We start from the raw sequence: 26,465 nt of genomic DNA, 5'->3' as shown, positions 1-26,465 counted from the left end.
CTCACAGATGCTCTCTAACTCCCATTACACACATGGTCTCACGTGGTGAGAGGGCAGAACTGAGGAACTACTGTGTTGAGTCACTCCAGATACTGTCCTAGAGCAGTTTGTCTCAGAAAGCAGGCAACACCAGGTATTTCAGGAAAAAAAGCAAAAAGTCAGTAATAAAAGTGTGGAAGTATTCCTTCACATCTACACACAGAGAGATCTTATACTAATTTGCAAAGAGCTGCTTTTTCTTTACCTCAGACATCAGACTTTGTCCATACAAGAGACCATCCCTACCCATAAATTGTTTATACAGTTCAATCCTTACATTCTGTTCTTCACAAAGAAGTGTATAAAATCTCACTCTAATGTGATGAGGGATTCAATTTTTTCTTCTAAAAATCGCTCAAGCCTCAAACTGAGTAGGGTCTCAGTACATCTAAATTCTGAGTCTCAGATGCGTTTCTTTATACACAGTTTCTTCTGCATCTACTGTTGCCTTTTTTTTTTTTTTTTTAAACTCAGAAAACCTCAACTCTTTTCTAAAATCCACTACAAGCTTTCACTGTATCTATAAGCAAAACAATCTTTGCATGCCTTCTTTTTATTATCTGTGAAATAAGAATGGCAGTATTTGCTTCCCAGGAAGGTTATATTCGCTTGAGCTCCTGGGATGTCAGGTACCAATGCATTCCAAGCAGTAATTATTTGTTAAAAGTCTCAAGACAAGAATTTGGAAAATCAGTACATACACCTGTCAATCATCTTTCACAGGACCATGTCAGGAGGCTCCATTAGGAGGCACCGTTACCAGATTTTCAGTCTTGCCTGACTATCAGCGTTCAAGTTTGGCCTACCTCACCTGTGGTATTATTAACAGAGATGGCTTTACCTGCTTTCGCTTTCCTCAGGCAGTCAGAAAGGATGTGATGACAAAATAAGAGCTACCACTGAGATAGCAGGGTAGTTATCTCTGAAAGCATACTGGGCTGCGGTATCAGAACAATCCCGCAACACTATTTAGAAGTTGACTGGCTTCTTGTTAAGGACATAACAAATCAGTTTGTTCATTCTTGGGATGATAATGCTGTTTCACTGAAGTACAACTGAGTTCCTTTTACGTTTTCTGTGTGCAGCAAGAAAAAAACCCATAACAATGCTGTTGAGCCTTCTGAAATGAATACCTCTTGAAGCAATGAATCTGTTAAAGGGAAAAATGGTTTCTTGGCACCAGAACTATGTGTTTAAGGATTTGAACTTTCTTAATGCCTAAAACCTGGAAAAAAAGTCCAGAAAGGACACCCAATTAGAATGATATTGACTCATCCTGACAAAGGGGGGATGGGGGGCTGGGGGGAGGAAGGGAGGAAGGAGGGAAGAGATTGAGACTCACAACAAAAGACCTATTCATTTATAACAGCTTGGCTGTGGAACCGCTCCAGCATGCTTAAAAATACTTTATCCATTAGTTGGAACTATTTTCTAAATGACAACTCTCTGCTCACATCTGACCACAACCAGTTCCTTTTTCACATTGAATATAGCCAGGTTCGTGTTGTAAAAAGCAGCTTGCCACCTCTTCCGGACGTTGTAGGGGGATGAGGCAGAGTAAAGCAGAGGTGCTCTGTGCAAGACAAAAATCCCTGACCTCCAGCATATAGAGAGGGGAAGTACAATGCTGTTCAGTTACTCCCAGACTATTTTAAGAAAAAAGGACAAACAAATACAAAATTTAACTAGAATTCTCCTCACAAGAAAAACAGGAAGAGCATTTCAGGTTAATCAAGCTATTAAAAATAAGATCATTTAATGCCTCAATATATGAGCTCAACAACAGTCTTTTGCAGTTTTATATGAGGCTGCTTTATGTTAAGCTCTGATCACATACCTGAATAAAATCATCAAACATGTATCACAATGTTCTTATGTAATAGCCAACAGATAAACATTTTTAATTACATATACTATATACTTGTTGAAGAGCAGGATTTTTTTAATCAAATTATTCTCTGCTAGGAACACTTCCTCTTCAGTTTTAAAGTGGTATAGCTGGAACTATTAATATTTTATGCTAGGGACTGTGGATACAACTTCATATAAAAGCTTTTCTTTGTCTGAAATGTGACTGTTGGTGTAAAGTTGGCATTTCTACCTTTTCCCAGTATTTTGTTGCATATGCTTTCAGAGCTTAGTTTGAGGAAAATGAATGTCTGGTTTAATGTGTGTTTATTCCTCTTGACACATACGTTGCATCCTTATGTTAGTTTGCATTGAGACTCTGGAGAAGATTCTGGGAGAATATTGTGCAGTTGATCTTCTCATCAAAGTATCAGCTTTTCTAAATGTGTCAGTCAGCTACAGCAAAAAGTATACTATATTACAATATATGCTATCTGATTCACCTTCTTACAGGGATCATCTTTGTAACCTTTTCTCATGTGGATATTCTTAATAACACCAGCCCTATGTAAATGCAAAAAGACTACATCTATATCTACAGCATCTGTTTAAAGTAAAAATGCAGTGAACAAATGCTTAAGTTCTTAAAACAAAGTATTCAATTATTTATAATTGAGGTTTAGATTTTACATATAGAGCAACAAGGTTTGTAAGAATTCTTTGCTTTCTTTTCTTACTTTCGTTGATTACTTTCAATCTAGGATGGGGGAAGCAGTGATGAAAGCTGGCATTGTAAAAAAATACTCATATGTGTCCGGTTGCTCATGGACATGGTCACGTTGTACAGAACTCAATGAGTGTACAATAGCTGCCTTTTCAGCTTCCTGAGACATGATAGCTCTTAACCTAGGTTTACAGGTACCTTGAAATATTTATGAATAATGCAATACAGATTCTAAATTTTATGAATACTGGCACATTGTAACCCAACTCTGCAGAAGGCCTAAGAAAAATGGCAGGGCAAGATCAAACGTTCGTTTACATCTCACCTCCAACAAAATACAATTTTATTTTGGCTGACCTTCAAGTAGATGTAGCAATTTTGTAATGAAGTAAATCACAAGCCAAATAGAGAAAGAGAAACCACAGGTCACAGAATCCAAAATCTATGAGAAACAAAATCTGATTATGGTTGTATCAGGAGAACTGCTATCTACATTTTATGTGAAATGCTGGACTTGTAAATGTTTCTAATTTAATGGGGGAATGTATCCAGATTTTAATAGCTCCTTTCATTTTCTAGGCTACATCAAAGAATGAGATGACCTCAACACAATACCAGGAATGAAAAGATTTCCTGGATTCTAAGCCCAGCAGCAGGGTAATTTTGGAAGACTTTCTGTCACTGCCTGGCTCCTGTCTTCTGACAAGTTGGGTGGTTGGGGTTTTTTATTCAAGAGCAACATTTACCTGTGGCATAGGAACACTCTGAAGATCAATTCATTTGTGTGCCATGGGAAATGTAAAATGTGTTGGACACAGATCTGAGTCATGGAAGTGCAAAGGGCAGTTATGGTGCTGCTAGCACACTGTCCAGGAGAAAGTGCCTGATTGTCCCTTTTGACTTTAAACTCCTTGCTCTGTCACTCCTCAGAGAACACATCAGGGCAGAAAATAAGGGGTCTCATGGTCTGGCTCCTTTCTAATCCACAGTGCAAAATGCTCTCTGGCCCTCAGCCCCAGTCAGTGCAGACTGATTCCATGTCCTTGCAGTGAGTCTGATGTTAAGCCTTGCATAAACCTCTCTCATTCACGCCTAGGCTCCCCTGCCAAAAGTGCTTTTAGCTGAGGCTGGAGCTTAATGTATATGCAGAGTTGCTAATCAGACAAATTTGACCCTTAAGCAAAACAGAAGATGATCTGCTTGGCTACATAGGTGTAGCCTGTATATCATGTTCCACTTGATTATTGAATTCTAATTTGTGGGGCTAGTGGACTCCTTAAAACAAAGAAATGCTTAGAAATCCCTGCCTCCTCAAATGTGAGCAGTCTTAAGCAAGATCTTAGCACAACAAAAGCTCATTATTAATAGCAATATAATATTTTTACAATGAACACCTCAAAACCAAAATGTCACTGTTCTTCATGTCTACAGTAGCAATGACTTGTGCTCCATCCGTAGCACGAAAATTGAGGTATATTCACATATCTTATCCACTTAAATAAACTTGTCTACAAAGAAAACTATATCAAATACAACATGAAGAGAATTAAGCACTTGTTAATTGTGTTTGTAGGGATATATAAGAAAAGGAATGTTTGTTTAATGAAATATAAAAAATAAGTAAAGAACATAATATAATCAACCACAGTCTTCTGTCCAGGTAAGACCAAGTTCAAAGCAGCTCATTATCTTGTCCTTAACATTAGCCAGCAGCAGACGCCTATTGAAGAACAATTATATTTCCTAAGTCTACTCTTCCCGGCCATACATATTTGCAGTTCAGAACTAGCTGAACTAGAAAATTCTTCTTATTCAATAGCTTCTTTGAGTAGTTCATGCATTTTTCTTCCAATTCTTTTTCAAGCCTCTATCAACTTTTACCACCAAAAATGTCCTATAGTAACTTAATTACATGAAGAGGGTTTTTTTGTTGTTGTTTTGAACTTGCTATATTCTAACTTCATCTGATGGCTACTTTTCTCTCTAGAAGAGATAATCATTCCCTGTTTAACTCCTCCATAACCTTGATGATTTTATAAACTGCTGTTACATCCCTCTTCGCTTGTCTTTTTTTTTTCTAACCTAAAGAGTCTTAAGATGTTTAATTAAAAATCATAATGAAACTCTTTTATACTTTTGATCATCCTTGTTGCCTTCTCAATATCTTTCTGACTTGGGGTGGAATGGGAGAAAAGTGAACCAGAAGTATATACAGTGTTCAAGATGAGGGCACACTGCAGAGTTAGAAAGGCGTAATGGTATTTTCTATTTCGAGCTGACATTTTCATAGAACTGTTTCTCTACAGTTATCCAGTATTTATAACTTGGAAGATCTCACTCCTGAGTGATAGGTTGTGTACGTTAAGTTAGGATTTATATATAATTAAAACTGAGGTTCTTTTTCCCGTGGACATCACTTAACATTTATTTACATTTCATTTCCCTTGTTTATTACCAAGTACTATGTTCTACAGCTCTTCTCAGTTGGTCCTCATCCTTCTTGTGCTGAATAAGTTTGTAGTACCAGAAAACTTTATCATCTCACTTTTTGCCCACTTTCCACCTTTTTTTCTACTATGTTGAAGAGCAAAGGTCTAGCACACACTTTTGATGGTCTCTGCTAGTACTCTCACTCAACTGAGAGAATTGACTATGTAAATTTATTTTCTCTCTACATTTTGAGCAATCATTCAAAGAGCTTCCCTCTTACTCAATGGAAGCATAGTCTGTTTTACAGGAACATTGTAAGAAGGACAAGGAACATTGTAAAAAGCATCTTGCAAAATTGCAAGACAACTTTGGCAGCTGGATTATTCTTGTCTATGTGATTGCTGACTCATCCAGTGAACTGTACTCAAGATTTTAGAAGTGACTTTGCTTTACAAAAGCCACACTGCTTCTCCTCACACAATATATCATGTTTATTCACATGTCTACTAATTCTGTCTTCTGTTCTATTTGTATTTGCCCAGTTCAAATGGGAACAAGTAGTTTCCTTGATCCTCCTTGGAATTTTTTTTTTTTAATCAACGTCATATATGCATCTTCCATTCCTTAGGTATCAAAGCAGTTTAAAACAAAAGGTTACATGCTGTAGTAAATAATCTGGCATTCTCATACCTAAAATACATTAAAGTTCTTGATGTCATACACTCTAAGTTAACTTTTAAGATTAATTTTGTAACTTCTTTCCATGAAGTCTTTTATTGAAACAGATGCTTTGATATCAGACCTGTTTTTCAAGGGCTTCAGACACGAGACCCAGGTTCCTCCACAGTTAACACAGATACAGAAAAAATGCTTGTAGTTTCAGCTTTAGCTTCCCTAAATCTTTTTTTCATATCTTGATTATCTAATGTCTCTACAAACTTTTGTTTCCTTCTTCCAAGTTTCTTGTTCTTCAGGTGTTTGAAAAGAATTTAATTCTTTTTTAAGTTCTTCCTTAATTCATATTAAGGCTATCCTTTCCAGTTTCTTCTTTAAGAAGTTTTTTTCATTCTGCTGTAATTCCCTTTTTCAAAATCAATGGGATTTTTGGCTTTGGTTTTCTGGCAACAATTTTGAAATTAAGTGCATTATAGCCACTTTGTCATTCTAAGCTTGCTGTGCTGATTGCAAATCAAGATTAAAAAATTAAATCCTGCTATAGCCCTACTTGCAATAACATTTACGTTAGCAGCTTTGATTTTAATGTAGAGGAAATGAAATGAACTCTTGATGTACCTAGAAAAGGGCATGCTTATAGTAAAGAAATGGTGGTAGATCATGATACAAAGCTATTAGGATAGCATCTTGGAATTTAAAATTGGTTTTGATCATCCCAAAGAAAGAGAATTACAGTAGCCAGAAACCAGCATGACCCAGTGCAACTGACCTCCACATCAGCTCCAGCCAGTGGCAGCAGGACAATGTCCCATGCGTGTTGCTGAGCTGAGGACCATTGTCAGCACCAGTTTGCAGCTTTCTGGCCCAGGCAGAACAGATGATTGCTGCCACAGCAAGTACTGGGATATTACCTCACATGACAACATATTCACCTCTTGCACAGAGCTTCACGTCTTTTTGACATCTTTCTCTGATTAGTATTGTCTTGCCACAGTACACTCAGGCAGTCAGGTCATTGTGGTGGTGTAGAGTAGAGACAGGCAGAGCCCATGTATACAGCTACTTGCTGAAGTGATGGGTCATACAAGGTGCAGAAAACATGGCTATTAAAAAGAAATAAAGTGCAGCATGTTAGGGCTGTGATCATTGTATCGGGCATTCCATGAGTACCTGATGGCAACCAACCTGCAGTCCAGATGTCAAGATGACCCTCCAATGTAGAACAGTCTGTATGTGGCCTCTGACCCCCACAGATTAGGCTATGTGGAGAAGCCCAAAATATTAAACTGAATACAACAGGCAACACTGAATAGAAAGAGAAATTTGGAATAGCACCAGAAAAAATTACATTAAATGGGACAGAGATGGTGATTAATTTTTATACAGAACGGTTAAAGAAAAGTGAGGGATGCTACAGTATGGTCAGCACCTGCGAAGGTGGTAAATTTTGTTCACCTAATAGATAAGACAGAATTTGAACACAGAAGTTTGGATAATGTGATTGCATTCAATGCTCACTGCTACAAAGTCACTCCGTATTTAGAACTGCCAAAGAGGAGTTCAGAATTCAGTCAGTCATGGAACATGTTTAACATTTGGCTTACAATTTGAAGGATCCCAGCCAGACCTGTAACAGTGGGCTCTCCATGACTTATCGTTATGGCTGTTACCTGCGGCATTTGTAGTCTCAATCAGTTGTTAATGCTTCTCTTGTAAGATTATAAAATAATTGCAAATAGCTCAGATTAGGAGGTGTGAATGTCACTTAAAGCTCATTTCTGTTTCATATGCTATCCAGCATTCTCTGTAGGCAGCAGATGAGGGTCTACAGAAAAACAGGAGCCTAGAAACAAACAGTAATAACAAGCACTAATCAGAGTCTAATAATCTTTTGAGTTGCACTTATGTTAAAAGGTAATCACTGATATTCACACGGCACTGAATAAGTAGCATTTCATATGGACTTCATAGTTACAGAAAGAAAATAAAGAATTTGATTTCCTAAAGGGCAACAGGAACAAAATATGAAGAAAAAACATCTTTGATGTTTTAGCAGTGGCTTTCAGGAGAGCTGGGTTTTCTCAGTTATGGCATAGGATCCTGTGCAGCCTTAAGCAGATTTTGCACCCATTCTATATTAATGCCGTGCTTGAACACAATTTGCAGTTGCGATATTGCAGCAGATGGGTGTCCCCTAGGTTAGCAGTACAGAGACAAGCATGTCTGGATGTACTTGAAAACAGGTGCCTAGGTAACTTAGCTGGTGGAAACTTCTACTAAAAAGAGTGTAAGCACCACCCTGATTAGATGGCAGATGAGGAAATGGTTTCACAACAAAGGGTCTTGAGAGACACCACCAATGTACGGAGTTGCAATCCCTGTGTCCCTTGTTCCAGTGGCAGCTGGTACAATCAGGGTTTGCCGTACATAGGAGAGCTGTTATTGCCACAGCCTCCATATGTGAGCGGAGAGGGTTTTCAACACAGAGATGCAGTTAGATACCTAGATCTGTGGATCTAACCATGAAGTCCTTCCATGTCTCACCTTTTGTGTTTTTAAAATACGGTAATAATACCTACTTCACCAGTGTGCGCAAACATTCATTTCCAGCATATATGAGGTACTTGAGGAAAGGGCTTTGTTGAGTAAGAAATACTTTTTTACTTCTGTGTCATATGCAAGAAGGATGTCATTCTTCTAAGCACTGTTAAGATTTCTTCACAAAATTGCGATGCCTGAATAAAGTTAATAATTAATAGCAGAAAACTCAACATTAACTCCAAATATAGATGAATGGTATTTTTCACGACATAACTAATACAGAAAGCAAGTAAGATTTCAAACCTCCACTTTATTTTATGTCTTTTTATATGCATATACACTCAAACAATATATATACATTATACACATGCATGGGCATAATGCATGTGTCCTAGTCACCTGAAAGCTTTTTAACTGCTTGAAAAACAAAGTGTATCTGCAATATGATACTGAAGTCATGCATTTTGTACAGGTTTATTTCTCTGTTTGATTAAGATTAAAAAAATATTCTTTGGGGTCTAAAATATAACAGTTATTAATATCTGAAAGGAAAAATAGTGAGTAAATTATTTATATATTTATCATATTCAATCACATAATCTTTGCATTCATAAATACGGTAATCAAGAACTGTGGACTTTAAAATTAATGATATAGTAGAATGTGAAAAGTAGTATAGTAGTTTTTCATGATAATAACCTTAGTGATATGAAATTCTTTATATACACAAATATGATCTTTAAAATGGCCTCTATCAGCTTAAAAAATGGACAATATCATGAAACTTGTTAAAACCAAGGTGAACTGTGGCACCATATCCAAATGGAGAAAAAGACAATCACATTTTTTGACATTTCTACAGCTGATGGCATTGAAATGTCAGCAAAGCTCAAAGCAAAAGTACACAATAAATTTGATATTACACCACATGTTTGATTAAGCCCAAGGGTGAAATTGTAACCTGCAATTTTATTCCGAGTCAGTAGATTTCTGACACATTTTGATTTTTAACAAAGGGGAACTCTTCTTAAGGCTTCACAGAATTCAGCAGGACTGTCATTGTTTTATTCAGACTCTCCTAGAAATTGGACTTTACAAGCCCAGTGGACACAAGTACGTTAATATATTTTATTATTGTAAAAGCTGTTCCCAAGGAATTGTCTCAAATAGCAAGGCTATGGCTGTACTCAAAGCACAGACTGTTAATTAATGGCAAATGTGTAGTGAAACAGCAACAGTATTTTCTGATGAAAGTTATACTAGTTTCTATTTCAGATTTTCAATACATTAAAAATGGTTTTATACGTGTACCTGAAGTTGTTCACATTTAAAATGCAAGAGCATTGTCTATGAAAACCTCAAGGCATTTCTGGCCATGCTTGGTTGTTTTTCAAAATCCATTTATACTCATAAAGTTTAGGATAATTCCAGTAATAGTTAAAAAAAAACAACTCTGCCTCACAATGAAGACACAGGGAAACTGTATCAGTTATTGTGACAGGTCTTGAAGAAGAAACGCTTGACTACAGATGAAAGAAATACAAATGGTGAAATCCACTCTGGTTTATGACCACGAAGCATGGTAATTACTGACACATATTGAAACACTTTTTAAGAAATAGCCTATTCAAAAGCCACGTGTTGTTTTTGTTGTTTCCTAATTTTTATTACACTGCTGGATGGCTCAGAAGTGATGCTGTCAAAGCGGCAGTCAAGGACCGAAGTAATTGGAACTGCTGGGTGAAAAGACAAGCTCCGTACAGGAATTTCCTGCCACTCCGGTGACTGTGACAGAAAAGCTCTGAAAATGCCGGTAGAGATTTAGAATGATGAATAGCTGCTACGGTTAGTGAGAAATCTTGGAAGTTCGGTTTTGTTTTATTTGCTGAAATATTACCAAAGAAGGCTTGAAGCCTGTGACTTGTAAAATGTGACTCCAGAATGACCTCTGACAGCTGGGGTTGCTGTGGATGTTACACTTCTATTTATCTGTGACTATTGTCAGGTCCTTTGTCTCATTTCTCAAAATAAATGCACAACCTTAGTCCCACTGTTTGTCATTATTTATACACTACAAGGTCAATTCCTTTATTTTGAGACCTCTTAATTTTCCTGACATTATTTGTTGGGGCTGTCTTTTCTACCGTTCTTGATAATTATCCCCTTATTCCATTCTCCAGTCTTCAGAGATAAACTAACAAGGCTATGTCCACGTAATGGACTTCAAAGTAAATTGTTGCAATGTTGAACCTTATTACCCTGGTGCTCGGTGGAATCTGTAACCCTACGACAGGCGCATGGGCTCCTGCTGCCTTGAAACTCCTGAAGAAGCAGGCTTGTGAGAATAACATCCACTGAAGGCAGAGAAATGACACAAAGTAGGAAATGCGAATAAGGATATCTATCGGCACTCGCAGGCAGGGAGCCACCCATCTCCTGGCTGGACACTGACTGACTCTTTCTCCTGCTGAGGTTCTCAGATGTGAACTCTATTCTGGTTTTAGGTGCTTAACACAAGTTAAGCCCCATGACCACAGCAGAGAGCCAGGAGTAGTAAGTTAGTATAAATAATGCGGTAGACCCAAATAGAGCATTCACCTGCAGGAGACTCACGCTCAAATCCCACCTCTGAGGGTTTAAACTCTTCAGTATCTCAGGTCTTTGGAGAGCATTCCCCATGGTGCAGTGGTTAGGCGACGGGGAACAAAACCAACTTCTCTGTAGATCTCTTTCATGCAAGGAATTATATGGTAAGTACTATTCAAGGATATCAACATGATTAAATGTAAGAGGCAAAAAGATGAATTTGTGAAATCTTCAGGTGTTTAACTATTGGCCCGTTAGACAGCGCCTTGGACAAATACAACAGTAGAGCAATGGCTTTGAAGATCTACCTGAAAATATTAGGCACCCGCAAGTTATTTGAAGTCAATAGGCCTTGATGTGATTTTGCCCAAGTGGATCTAATTGCAGAAGCAGGGCCTGAATACTTATCTGGAGAGCATCTTCCAGAAGCATTAAAGCTTAAGACTGGTGAAAAGCCATTGGTACTGAAAGAGTGTCTGCTAGACACTCTTGGAAAAGTGCTAAAACAATTTTTATTTTGTATATGATTTTTTGAGATAGCTACAAAACATCGCATGAGGCAGACAAAATGAAAGTAATAATCTTCAAAGCCTAATACCACATCCTTTTCCTTCCTGGCGTAAGTACAAAAATGCAAGCTAAAACAAGATAAATTCTTACTGAATGAAACTGCTTTCACAGAGGCTGGATATAAACTGCTTCCTCTCTTGTGCTAAAGTCTCTTTAAAAAACAGAAATAAACTAATCTGAGGGAGCAGGGGAGAAGGACTCCAGCAAACCTAATATGAAAAGAAAGAAACATATTACATGGAAAATGTAAACTTATTGGTATAGTTGAACATAACTTTCATAACTTCTTTCTAGGAAGTACTCTAGTTGAATACTTCCAAAAGGAAATGTTCGCTTCAAGTTACAAATGCAAATATATACAATGGATAAAGTTAATTGTCAAATATGTAGGCTCTCACTTTCTATCTCAATTGTAAAATACAGAATCCCAGAAAAATATACATTTTTGACAAAGCCATAGTAAAATGAATTTGCAGGCCTCTAAAATATTTTTCTTCTAGTTTCTCTTATTTCTCTTGTGCTATTCACATAGCATTCTTTTTCCTATACAACTTCTTTTTTCCAGTCTTAAGTATTATACTGTATTCCTCCTGTTACATTACAGCAATGAACTTTTAAAAGACTACAGTAAGTCTCAAAAATTATCTACCCAATAAATCAGAAACAAAAAAAACCCCTACTAAATTATTATCCATTTTTGTTTACTTATTATTGTTACCTTGGTTTAATTTACCCAATTATAATGGATGCTGTGCCAAACAGTCAAACAAAAACCCCTCAAACTGTTACCCAACGTTAGTGCTACAACTAATTCAACTGAAATAAGAAAAAATAGTAACAAAGATCAATGCAATCAACACCCACCACTAAAAAAATCCTAAAAAAAAAAATGTTAAATATAAAAATGCTTTCTAAATTTAGGGTGCAATAGATATTGAGGAGATGTGAAGAGTCAGCATAGCACTACTTCCAGGACACTTTCATTATGGCAGTGCTCAGCTACTTATCGAAACATCAGCTAAACGGAATGAGAACAGAAAACATTTAAATACAAGCCTGACGCTACTCTTCAAGCTACCAGTCATGCTCTGAGAATAACTTCCCAACTTTACCATTGCTTTCTTTGAGACCCATGTCCTTACTTTCTCCAGTGTTCTCAAACTGACCCTGTGTTTTCTCCTGAGTGTGCTGAAATCACACAGAGCAAATCCTTGCCAAGTTTGGAAGAGTTACTAAAGAGTTACACAGGTCTCACTTTGCACTAGGTTGATATTTAATTTAGTCTTCATGTATATATTGTGAGCTGTCCCTTCACCTTTGCCCAGCCTTATGGATTACCTAGGATCAAAACAATGCTGTGGTCAGCATAGTCTTTCTTTCTGCTCTCAGCCTGCTGGTCCCGCTTTTTGGAGAGAGTCACAAAACATCCTGGTACTCTTATAAAGGTAAATGCTTTTTGGGCAGTGGAAGAACAATCGACATTTTTCCATTACATTCATATAATATCTGTAAGTTATTAAAAATGCTCTAAGGCATGCAAGTCCCAGGAGAAGTGCCAATTGAAGGGAATATAATTTATATTGTACCTATTTAAAATATGTTCAAAGAACATTAAAGTTGAATAGCCAGTGTTTCAGACAGGATCCACATATTAGTGAATGCCAGATGAAAGTCTATCTACCCAAATTTCATGTATCTTTATGTCCTTGGGTCCTCGATCGTGCATTATTTTCCACTTCACAAAACATCATTTGGACCTTTTGGGGAGGCTTTAGACCAACAACAAAAAATCACTAGTCTTTAAACAGGTATAAACAACACTTGCCAGTTGCAAGGCAGGCTATGCAACAAGAGTGAAATGCAGATCAGCTGTCATCCATCTTCCAGAAAGAGGTTGATCTGCTGTCTATAGCTCTGTTAGCTAATAAAGCCAACCACGCAGATTTGGCTCATTCATGCTGAAGTGCATTATGCTTACATTTAAGTCTTGGCTCTTTAATATTAGAAATCAGTATTTTACTCTTTCTGCTAGATCCCAATTAGATTGATTCTAGCTGTCTCAGATCCCTGCAGTTTTACCAAAGCAAAAGGTAAAATCACATCTTTGTGATTTTACCTAAAGCATGATTAAATGGGACAGTGATGTCATTGGTGTGATCAACATATGAAATTTGTCTGTTCAATGGCACATCCTCAGATGTGCTTAATCCTGCCATATCATGTCCTTTTTGACCATCAGGACTTTGGATCATCCAAAAACCTTATCCTAGTTTTAAAAGAAAGCTGGAACCCTGGATGTTCTTTAATTGCTTTTCATTTCTCCAAACAATTTTCCTGTTTTATTCACTTTCTTAAAGAAGGGGAAATTCATATCCAGGTAATGCCACACTTTGTGAACTGGTGTAGTCTGAAGGACACAAATTTCAGCGCTTTCCAAAACAGAGGTTACTAAATAATTTTATAAGATTTTTCTCCAAATCATCCTTGTGCTGAGAACAGACTCAAAGCCAAAAGGGAAATATTTGTAGAGACACAGCTGTCATTAATTTGGTGGTTTCAATTAATGTATATCATCAAGTATCATAACCACTTAATAGCTTGATACTGTGGTCCCGTAATCAGCCATCTCAGAGTCCCGACAAGCTGGTGACCATAGCTTACACCTCTGTTATTTCTGAAAGCAGGCAGTCTTAGCAGATGCCATAGATCTTTATGTGGCTGTATAGATCACACAGCTGGAAACTGAGAAAAGCCTTTAAACTGTCCTACTGTACATTTTCTCCAGTTAAAGTGAAAGGAAATGAAATATTCATTCGATATGAAGCTTCCGAGGCTGGAAATAGGGTTTCTCTTGCCAAAGGAAGCAAGCACCTTCTATAGAATATTTTGCTTGCCAGAAATATGGAATAAGCATTACCTGACTTCTTAAAATCACCCTTTTATTTGATTTCCTACCAGACTGAAGTGAAATGTGAACTGTAGCTTTAAGGCCTCTCCCGGACTTAATAAGCTCCAGGTGTACTTGAAGCAGTTAATTGCTTCTGAATGGAGCTAAGAGAATATTGTTCCAAGAGCCTGTTAGTTCTGAAAAGACACTAAGATCAGGGTTTGCTGCCTCAGTGAGTTCCTATGGTGAAACTTATTCATGTGCAGGAGCTATCAGGCTTGAAAGAAAGAGCTTTTATGGAGAACCTCTTTGTGGAAGGATGAATGCAGTGAAGATTCTCTACAGAAGGCTATTTGAATTACATGCATCTTAAACAGTGTATGTTGAACTAAACCCCTCTGAGTTTTATGGAAATGGGCCCAAAGTGTGAAGCTGGGCTCCTGATCCAGGCTTCCTCCTAATAGAGGGGGCTAAATTTGGTTTTTACATAAGGTTCCTCTCCAATTCTATTAACAATGAACTCTAGATGGCTCTTTTAACAACTGAACTGAAATCTCTTGGTGTAACTAACTTTCTTTTGAGAAAAATAAAAACTTCCCCGACAGTAATTCTGCAGCTCTATCATGTTCTGACACATTGTGTATTTTTCCAGCATTGTACAATGAAAAATACATTTTTATTATTTATGGTAATTAACAATAATGAGATATACATGAAGAAAAAATCTTCAAAATCAATTCTCTCTTTTCTAGCTTCCACTTTATCACATCCTGATAACTAGCAATGTACAGCAGCCAAGAGATACCATAGCTACTTAGTTATGCTCTTGCAATTTTACGTGACTATAACGTTCAAAATGTGGAGGGGTTAATATAAAAAAATAACTTCGGCAAGTACTTTTCTGCAGGGACATGGATTTTTAGTAAATCATGTTGAATTATGAAACATACATATCATGTTGATTTATAAAGAAGAGCTACCTTGTGACTGACACACTATGATACAATTTCTAAGGTGCAGGCTCAGTTCACCTCTTTCAATTTTCCATTGTGGCCCTGGACAAGTCATCACATTTTTCAGTCTAATCTTGTTCTTGGAAGAAACTTATCTATTGGGATTGAAATTTTCCAAAAATTCAGTCTGTATGGGAAATTTTACAACAGATGTTTCAGGTTTGGCAAAATGACAAGCAAAGAAAACTGGCTTTTATTTTGGGAAGTATGAAGCAATTTTAACGATTGATGAGCTTTCTGTATGTGACTGTAAACAGGTTGTACACAAATAACTTTTAAAAATAACTGACTTTGCCTGATTTATTACATCCCACATACTTATCCTTTCTCTACTTTATTTTTCTGCACTTCGTTCTTTACTTACAATTTCAAGATCTCCACAATTTCAGAAGACATGAAAATGTCATCTTCAAATCTGGCGTGACTCAAGGACTATAATATTTGTGTCATTTTCTTCTTACTTAAACTTCCTAAATACTTTTTCCAGACATGAGGTGAAAAATTTCAATGAGGCACTATCTCCATATCTAGCTACACTTCAACTCAATTTCTTCACACTTCTTGTCATGCTAAACTTAAACATTTCTGTCCTAATAATATAGCTGTGTTTCTGGGTTATTATGTATATGGCCCTTCTACACCTTTCCTTTACACAACTTTCGACACTACTTGAATTTCCATCAAGTCAGAAATCTGTTCGCAATTCCAAAAAGGTATACACAATCTCTTGTTTTCTCTGGCACTCCCTCTCAGGGATTATTCATTGTTTGCAGGTGGTTGGTGGCTGAGACATTATTTCTAAATCCAGGCTACTCTTGAGCATGATTAGAGTGTCATTAAATATTTTTTAATGTACATAAAGTGCTGGCTATAAACCCCAACCATCTGTCATTTCTATGTCCTCGTGGTCGGTAAGACAGTAAAAGAATATGTTCAACCCATTTTGCCCCTAGTAATAATAATAATAACAGTTATAATCCAACAGAAACCCTGGATTTGTTTGCCAGAGAAGGAGCGTTTCAATGCTGCTGAATATTACTTTAAAATCATTATTATTGTTATTACGCAGTATAAATACAGCTGCATCTTAGAAGGCCTCAATATCAAGATTTCAGATACGCTCTGTAGTATCAGTAGTTTAATAAGACACAACCTACTCTCAAATGATATTACAGTTAAGAATCTGGGACACTTTGGATTTCCAGGAAATTCCTAAAATCCTCATTCTTTGTTTATTTAGTTTTACAACTAGTAAAGTGTGAATATGTTCAAGATGCAGGCAGAGTGTGCTTGACAAGGAGGAGTGTGTAGATGCAGGGAACATGCTGGGATGTCACAACAAAGCAGCCATGCCACTGTACATGTCGTACCTAAGAGCACTAAATGTGGGGAAAGGGCCTACAACTCCCTTATTCCCTCCACCCTTAACAAATTCCCTTTAGATATATTGGCTTGAGGGCCTCACCAAACTTAGACATCTCTTCATTTTTTTTTGTTTTGATCTCAAAAGAAAAATTCTCTAGGTGCTCCCTCCAAAACAGGTGTAAGGAAGTCAATAATTGATACTATATTTTTAAAACAATTAGAAAAAAAAAAAAAAAACACCAAAAAAATCCAGCCAATTTTTTACTGTACCTTAAAGTGTTGTTCCACATCATAATTTGCCTTCCTCAGAACCTAGTTAAGATCTGGTCTTCCTGTGTTTCCTGTAAACTGGTCTGTTTGGACTATTTCAGACCAAAGCAACAAGTCAGTTTGAAGAACTACTTTGAAGAACACCAAGTACCAGACCCACTGCTCATATGAATAAAATTTACTTTAAACATCCTTCCAGTTTTGGCATTGCATCTCACAGAGACAAAATCCTCACAAATAATTTGTTTGCAAACTGTTTAAGGTTGCATAACACGAAACTTTAAATTCTACCTAAAACCAGATAGAAACCAGAACCAATTAATCTCCTGCTTTCCTTAAAAATTTGATTTAAAGATATATCCCCATAGAGACTCTGAAACGCTCCATAGCTGAGTTGATGAAAGTATGGATTTCAGTAACATCTAAAACAAAACAAGACACGTTGCCATTTCAGGAACTCAACAACATGGACAACCATCCTGGCACTTTTAATTTAATTGACAAGTATTGTGCCCTTTCTAGAGTCCTTATACCCTCACATTACGACAGTAGGTTGAAATCTTAGGATGTGGCAGCCTCTGTCCTCGTCACAGGATTTCTTAGTATCTCTAAAATTATGCCATCTCAAATTAGTCATGAAGCCATGAATGTGCTACCCAGGAGAATTATTTTTTTTTAGATAGTCGTCTTGTTCTACTGATATTTTAAGCCCTCCAGCAAATTATTCAAAAATCTCATTGCCTTTCCATTCTGCCTAGGCTGTATTTAAATGCAAGTAACAGAACTGAGGCAAAACTGTGTGCCCAGTGGAGTCAGGCTATGACTTCTAGCAATAGCACTGACCAGATGTGTTACAGGAATTTTACAATATAATGTTTGAAGCGTATGTTACTATTCAACCTGTTCTGTCAACGCTCGAATCCCACTCAACAGTGTCTGCTCCGATCATGAATCTTTTTTCTACATGTCCTGTAGTGGGGAACGGCAAGAAAATGAACACTGTCTGTGATGCTAATGCTATTGCACACATAATAAAGGACAGTCTGTTTGCTGAGTTGGATGGGGTAATAGCCTTTGCATAGCACAAGAGGCAGGCTCAGAAAGTGTTTTACAGTGGTAAAATTTGTAATGTTCTCATTTCCATCCATGACAGTGGCTAGTAACACTTTGGCATTCCCTATGGGTTACCAGGGCAGGTGACCAAGAATGGAAATCTTTGGGGTGAGGTGGTTCATAGGCATTTCTTAACATTTGCTAAGGGTCATTCTATTCTCCTTCCATTCCAGGGTGCATAAAATAAAAATAAGGGCTGTTTAATACACGCAGAAATTGAAGAGTTATGCTTTCAAACAAACAACAGGAACCTATTTTCTATAATAGAAACCATATCCTAAAATCCAATATGAAAAGCCTGATTCAGTGCTAATATTTTTTTACTAGTTTATTGACATAGAAGGTACACTGAAAACACATAGCTTCCTGTTCCAAATTTGGCTGTTGTCCAGTTTACAGGTCTGACTACTAACTGTCTATTCTAATACCAGTTCTGTAGTTATCCAATTAGGTAGAGCCGGGAAACGCACATCAGACATTCACATCCACATCTGTATGTGACAGACAGAACTTCTGATAGTCAGTGAAGCACAGGGAAAGTGGCTGATTAAATTCTTCCATCTGAATTCGTAGGCTGAAAATCTGATCTCAAGTTTTTCCACTCTTTCTAAAATCTGACAGTTCGACATCCACCTCCCCAACTTCAACTGATTCTTAATGTGATTTAGAATGACATGAGGCTGCATTTTTACTCGAAGAAATGTGCATTGTAATTTGTTCTAAATGTTAAAGGGGGAAGATTAGTTAGATTTCTGTATTAATAACCACTCAAACTAAGCAAAAAATCAGTGACTTCTACCTGTTTAGGCTTAACAGGTAAAATATGGAAGGATTTTTCCCTATAATAAAAGCATTATAATTAATGTTTTTTTTAACAAAGTTAAATTAATAAGCATAATTAATACACATCAGCTTTCATATGTCTTGTTATGAGAATGTACACCCCTATCCTCTTATTGTTTTTGTTGAGGAAAACCGAGGAATCCTTTAAGAGGATTAATACATGCAATGTGCTTTTAAATGATAAAAAAGCACAACATTTGAAACATTTCTGAGCAGAAAGCACTTAATAAAATCTATTAGTAGTAGTAACAAAATATTCAAAAAGTCAATTTGTAAAGCATTTACTTATATTTCCTATGTGCAAATCATTTTGTATGGACTACAAGGATCAGAGAATGAAGTGTCAGCAAATAACTTCTGAAATACAAGATACCCTTGTAGTTAAATATTTCATTTCTGCATGAGTGGTCGTGAACATCTATGGATTTACCAGCCTTTTGTAGCCTATATAGCAGGATAATATGAGAATATCTTCTACAAGTGAAATTGAATTTTAAGATATTCAGATAAAGTGGGTCAGAATAGTATGGAATTATCAACAAACTTAAAACACTTCATGTCAATTTTTATTACATTCAGTAGAACAGAGCTCTCAAAAATGATATAATCTAACCTTTTCAATAATAAAAAAAGAATACTCCTTCTTTAAAAATCTGATCTCACAAGTATTTTTCTTTAGGGAAATACAGCTCATCTCAGAAATATCCCTCTCTTCCTTTCACTGTCATTTATCATTGAATTCAACTGAATCTCTTTCACTGAGACTTTATAATTTCATCTTTAATACCCCCCACTAATCTCCCTCATGGTGGCCTTCAGCCAACAAATGTTCTTTACATTACAATACCCTCATTTATTCAATTCCCAAGAAACAGATCTGTGAAAGGGTTAACCATTTGATTGTCAAAAGCTTTGGGTTCTGCTGAGCTACTAAATTTCATGTGCACTTATTACCCAGGTTAGGTTCAAGCCATTGCTGGGCTGGCACAGCGTTTGCCTAACAGGGATAGACCCCTGTAGGGAAAACTAGACAATTAGATGATACTCTGCACACCTAGCATTTACTCAGCCTAAGCCATACTGGTTTAAACTCAAAGGTAAACCATCTTTCCCTGATTACTCACTGGGAGTGCCGGTTCCACAATAAGGGGCTGAAACTAAATCTAAATTAGAGGAAAGAGATTAGTTTACCAGATCACAGCTCCTGCTGCCCTTCCATGCAAGACCACAATGACATTCTACTTTGTTTTAGAAAGGGGCCGGGGGGGGGGGGGGGCAATAATTTCCACCTTAAATGGGTAAAAAGACTTGCTTTTCACCATTTATTTTATCAAAAGGAAATCACCTACCGAACAAGCAGATGCAGTATCACAGGGGCTGAAGTGACAACTGCAATGTATTTGTCTCCAGCTCAATCTTCCCACTTTTGGTATGTTTATCTGACAGTTATTGGGTAAAACTTAGTCTCTCTACCAAGTGATCTGCATTTCATATAAATATTTAAGCATTCTTTGGAACAGGTACATGAATATGTTTCCTGTGTCCCAGGAAAATGTCCTTGCTTCCTTCCCCCTTAACCTTTCTCCTAATTCACATTTAGTTATTTAATACAGCATTTAATAGCCTTAACAGGAAACATTGAGGAAGATCTACCTCCTTTTCGAGAAGCCTGGTGATTAAGACATTCCCACACTAGATGTGGAGGAATTGGCTTCAGATTCTTGTTTAAAATTGCACTAATTGCACATCTTAAGGAGGTCGTGCTCTGTATATTGAGACAAATGCCAAGTCAGTGTCTCTTTCCAGCTGTTTTCTGTTAGTGTCCAGTTCCTGTAATGTCTGAGAATACTTCTGAGGCTTGAACCTGTGTCTTGGGCTCAAGCTAGAGAATTTTGTTGGTATTTAGGCAGGTGGTAAGTGTCTGGACTCAGGAGCATCAGCACCCTGCCCTGCTCACTGGCTGAAACTTAGGTACTTCCACAGCTGGTGAACAGCTAGCTGGGCCAAGGATCCACATAGTGCAAAATATTTCTGTAGGAGGTGGATTCAAGTAGGCAGGTGCCCCACTCTCCCTATGTCTTTCATCCAAAGATAGGTCTTCATAATTGGCCACCCACAGCCAAATGAAAAAAAGTGGGTGTTACTTTTATCTTCCTGAAGAAACAGTTGGAAAAATATTTTTAACCCCCTTGCAAAGTCACTTTACTGAGTTTCTGATGATCTTGTCACTTTGAAACAGGGGGGAAAAAAAGCATCCTGTGGTTTATTTGCCGGTCTATATCATGGTATTAGAAAACCTGAGTACACCGTCTGATCTTACTAGAACGGAAGAAATGATCCAGTCACTTGGAAACACAAGGGATAAAGTTCAGGCATTATAACATACCACTCTGTGAGAACAAGGGCATATCCCACCCATTCATTCAGTGAAAATAAAGCAGAGAAAATGGAGGAAAAGGATAAAATTTCTTTTCTTGTACCAAAAGAAACTGGGTGCATTCTGGGCATAAAGAAAACTGCTACTTGTAATACCAAATGGCAGATGAAGGTTGTTTGATTGCACGGAAGAGGGACTAACCGCTTTTCCAATCTTAAAAACGGTCCTATTAGAGACAAATGAAGGAGTTCTAATCATCATTGAAACAACTCTTTTTGATTAAGTCAGACAGAAGAATCATTTAAGATATAGAAGACAATCAACCATGTTCAGATTTGAAAAGAGCATCTAACTGACATAGCACAAAACAAAAGAAAGGCTTTCAAATAAATTTATTTATGAAATATCCCTTACTTATTAAATGCACATTCATACGAAGCCACAGCATAATAATAAATGATATTTAGGCCAAGATGGATAGCAATGAATATCTTTATAATATAGACGGTGAATTAATTAAGACGGAGAGGAGGGAAACGATTGACTCAAGGTAGTACAGAAAGCCAGTGAAAATAGCAGGAAGAAGCACCAGCTGTCCTGTTTCTGAAATCTCTGTTATAACCATTAGATTAGTAATTCCCAGCCTGGCAGCCTGTAAGGTCTTCTGGCGTGCTTCATGCCAGTATATATTAAGAAGCTAAAACCAAAGCCAACAGCAAAATGTTGCCACGGCATGTTACTTGCTTACTATTTGGCTGATAAATGGAGCCAATAAGAGGCCACTGATGAAATTGCCTAGTTCTGCTTTACATGTCTTATGTCTAGAGTCAGGTTTTGTCCAGCCTGGAAACCTGTCTTTGTTGACTTAGAGGAAAATAAAAGGTATAAAACACTGACAGCAATGATGCAGCAAAGGGAGGCAGCCACTGCCATGGTAAGAGAGCAGCTGGAGTTGCGTGCACGAGCACTCCAGCGCTGAGGGATGGCAGCACCCACCAGCTCCAGCTTCAACACTGATCCCAGCAGCAGGGGGTCATTGCTGTGACCCGGACACCACTTGCATGTGACAAGCAAGTTACAGAGATTGTCAAGTAAATATGGGCCAAATAGAAGTTAAATTGAAGCAAATATGATTGACTGCTGCACACTCTGAATACTATTTCATGCCAGCTCACATTTTTCAGCCTGATCCTTCACATTGCAGTGCCACTGCATTAACATAACTGAACATACATTACAGGCTTTTCCTTAGAACCTTTTTTTTCAAGCTTGATTGTTGTAATTGCAACAGAAATATTAATCAAAATTTGTTGCAAGAGGACATAGTAAAGAGATGTAATAGTGCTTCTCTATGAAGCTATTCATTGAATGTTCTTGATACGTGAAATGAGGTACCACATCAGATCACAGTAACTTTGTTTTGTAGATTGCTATCTCTCCTAGAAATCATGGGTAGTGGAAGTTTTAATGTTCTTTTAGTTACATGAATGCATATTTATTTAAGTTTTGCTATTTAAAACTAATGTGAATTATAAATTTTGAGAGCCGGGTGGAGTAGCAAGACATATTAGAAAAATAACTGCACTTTTGGCTTTTTGTTGACCATAAAAATGAGAAAAATGTTAAACTCAAAGAAAACAAATTTTCAATTATGGCTAATACAGAAGAGTTTGAAATACAGGCAACACATTAACTTTATATAGAGAGATATTTGATTTTTAAAATAATACAGGTTTGAAACAATACAAGTTATCCACAAAGTTAATCTCTCAGATTATGGTTTTTCTTAGCAGAGTATCTGACCAGAAACATTCTGAAGGAAAACCAATAACTTTAATAAGGCTACTATATGTCTGGGTTTCCCTGGTCTTGGTGATTTTCCTACTATAAGTTTAGTTGGAGCAGGATTCATCCTACTTCATCCAGGATTCCAAATGTCTGGCAACATTAGAAAGGTTGAGAGATCTTGGGGAACCCTATTAGCCTAATGCAATCACATAGTTTTACATCCACATTCAGAGGAGAATAAATCAGACTTGCTGCAGGTAAGATAACGTGATCATGGTTCTGTATTTCCATGGGGAAAAAAAAATTCCCTACAAAAGATTGCAATCCTATGCCTAAGAGTCTAAATATTACCCCAAAAGCTGCTCTGAAACTGAGATGATCTAGGGGTTTTTTCCTCGTATGACAGACATACTGTCTGTTTGCCTCTGGGAGTTCACCAACATTACCTTGCCAATACGCCTTAAATCTGAACTGGAGACTGACTTCTTTAGTCCCTAAGTTAATTGATTTTAATACCTTTCCACTGATACTGCAGATATAGGTGGCAATCAGACAAAAAGCAGTAATAGGCTGTCCACATGATGTGGACACTAGCATAGAAAGAAACTAATAACAAAGATTGATATTCTTTTCATATAGTCAGCCAATGGTTCTTTCTTCTAAGATAAATGCAGTATAAATCGTTCTTGGTTTCTGAATCATCCTGTCTCTTTCTCAACAGATATTTCATATGAGAGGAAGCAATAATGAAGAACCCTGAGAAAAATGTATTTGCCCCTCATATTGGTTCTGCCCTCCAAATATTAGTGGAATATTAACAGTTAATTAAAATTATCCAAATGACAATGGATTTCCAGTTATCTCAGAATAAGCTTGAGACTACCGATAGGTTTGTTTTCCTGATTTACATGGAAAATTATACTTTTACCTATAATACTACTACAGTTACTTGAGAAGTGCCTTTTATACGTTCTTGATGTTTTGGTAAGTGAATGTTACATATGAGGACAACTCCCTTTTCATACATTTTAAACTGCTTACATTTTGAGTCCATTCTGTTCTCATGTATCAGGAACTATTTAAAAATGCTTATAGCACAGAAATTGTTACTGAAAGGATACCAGCTCATGGAAGATGAATGTTGCCAATGCTTCCAAAAGTAATTAGTCATTAGATTTAATATTAGAGTGTACACATTTAATACCAGAGTGTACAGGGGTGGGAAAAGATGGCGAGTGTGGACTTTTCACTGAACTCCTACCTGTTTTACTTACAAAGACAGAAGGTCAGGTCTGAAAAGGGCTGAAAATATGCCAGAAGTGCACAAAAAAATGTCATGATGTGAAAGTCCAAGTTTTGGTCACCTATCTGAATATTGAATTTTAGAACTGTACATATATTTTAATATAAATATATATATGTCCAGCCTTTCATATATTAAAGGATATGTCCTGGTGGTTTACTTTCAGGCACCTGAAATATACAATTAAAAATAGGATTGGAGCAAGTGTTTCACAAGGAGTGAAACAATGTAGCAAGTGCTGGAGATAGATAAGGAATTATACTTGGCAAGTCAGACACAGAGAGAAACTGTTCACAAGATCTCCAAGGAACAGTCTGTGCCTGTCAGAAGCACTGAATATACTTTTGTTAGGTTAGATATCTTCGACATTCAAAGAAATAAATGTTCCCATATCCTTTTCCAATGAGTCCCAGGTTGACCCAATTTGCATGGAAATGTTTACACCTCCTTCAAGGTAAATCATCTTAACTTACTTTTTACTGCATTGAAATGAAAACTAATTTATCATTTCCCTGTTTACAGCACTGGACTATTTACATCCAAATATGTACCATACATAGATAAAACAAAGACTTAACCAGCTGGAATCTTTTGCACTAAAAGCAACATATAGACATAATCCCTATTGTGAGATTTTTTTCACTTGCTTTCAATAAATGAAATCAGCTCTTTAAACTACCACTATGCACAGGGGAGTTAACAGGGTTTTGGCCCAGCTGTGTGAAGGAGCTGAATCAGAAGTAACACTCCCATATTTTGGTGTCAAAGAGCCAGCATAAGTGGTGGCTCTCACTGCCTCAAGTATGCAATTTGTGAGGAATAGCCTTGGTCATAGCTTTCTAATTCCTGCCCGCAGGATCCACTGGTTATTCAATTAATGCCTAAGGGTGAGTACCAATGACACCACTTAGACCATCTTTCTGACCGCCTGCAGGGCTCACTAGCAAGTCCAGGCCCAATGAGACACCCAGGACCACTGAGTGTTCAGGGCCTCTCTACTAGGGAGAAGTAGCATTGACACTTAGTTTTAAATTGAGATCACTGAATCATTGTCACAGTTGTCTGGAGCACATTAGTAAAGACATCAAGAGGGATGATGGAATTTTAAATAAAAGGCACAAAACACAGCTTAGATCAAGTATGTGGGTCTATGGGATATTAATGCAGCATTATGTTTGTATGGCATCTAACAAGATTTGTTGCTGTAGTCATTTTCTTGTGGTACTCAGCCATGCAATGGGAAATAGCTGGCAATATCAATATAAGTGTCGAGGGGAGCATGATAAAGCTTTCAGGACCTGGCAGCAACATTAGATTTCTCAACACATATGCCATGGTTCTGATTCTGCCTTTGCCTGTTAGGAAGAAGATCTCACTGCTCTTTTGAGCCTCAGATGGAGCCAGGTTAAAGGTTCAATGGCACAAGAGAAATATGAACTCAGCGCAGCATTGCTGTGCAGCAGCCGTACTGCTGTCCCTGCTGCTTCTCATCCCCTGACGTCACAGGGTGGGATGGAGCTGGGGAACTGCAGCAGAGACGGCATGCAGTGGGAGATATGCAGTCACCAGTGATGCCATTGCCCTGTGGTGGAACTGCTTTGCTGCCCCAGCAGTCTGCCTAAGGAGCTGCTTCTGCTCGTGCATATAAGCTTCATGTCCTCTGGTCCAAAAGGTGGTGCAGGAAGGGGAGGGTTGGGTGGCAGACACAGCACTGTGACATAGCTTCAAATGTGACATTTTTGTCTCTCAGTGCAAGACTGTCTCTGCATTCGAAAAGAACCATAAACTCCTTCCCAGCCAGCAGGCATGAAAATATGAAACTCTGTGTGTGTGTGTGTATGTGTAAAAGCAGACGAATTAGCTCTGACATTCAGAATTCCTTCATTCAGGGGAGCCCTTGCTTGCGAGCCTTTTGAGCCACAAAAGCCAGCTGATAACTGGCTGATAACTTTATTTGCTCACCATTTAGTAATTATATATTTCAGTCACCCAAAGATGTTCAAATGCTGGAAACTGGAAAGAAGTATCAGACGTTTTTATAAATACAGTGACTGATTCCATGATTTATTCATGAGGTTATAAGGTACTGTTGG

The sequence above is a fragment of the Leptosomus discolor genome, chromosome 1, assembly GCF_034619465.1.
Source record: "Leptosomus discolor isolate bLepDis1 chromosome 1, bLepDis1.hap2, whole genome shotgun sequence".
NCBI lineage: Eukaryota > Metazoa > Chordata > Aves > Leptosomiformes > Leptosomidae > Leptosomus > Leptosomus discolor.
This window is presented reverse-complemented; position numbering follows the sequence as displayed.